Source organism: Mixophyes fleayi, chromosome 9 (assembly GCF_038048845.1).
Source record: "Mixophyes fleayi isolate aMixFle1 chromosome 9, aMixFle1.hap1, whole genome shotgun sequence".
NCBI classification, from domain to species: domain Eukaryota; kingdom Metazoa; phylum Chordata; class Amphibia; order Anura; family Limnodynastidae; genus Mixophyes; species Mixophyes fleayi.
The window spans coordinates 130,502,994-130,503,300 of NC_134410.1; positions in this window are offsets into that span (position 1 = coordinate 130,502,994).

Here is a 307-nt window from a genome sequence, read left to right on the forward strand (position 1 = left end):
TAGCAGGGTAAATTCGGCACATACTGAGAACCTGTGCCTAGAAGTGTGGGCGCAGCTAACAGATTAGAAGCTGCCAAAAGAGGTTCAGAAATCAGCAGGAGTGGGGGTCAAGGGGCAGAGAGCCCGAGGAGGAGGAGGGCAGAGTAGCTGGAGCAAGAGTTATAGGTAGTGACACAGGAGGGAAGAGGACTCTGCTCGTAAGAGCTTACGATCTAAAGGGAGGGCAAACAGCAGACAAAGGGGGAGTCTGTGAAAGGGATCTGGGGCAAGAGGGACGCATATGGGGGATGGAGGATGAGAGAGGGTG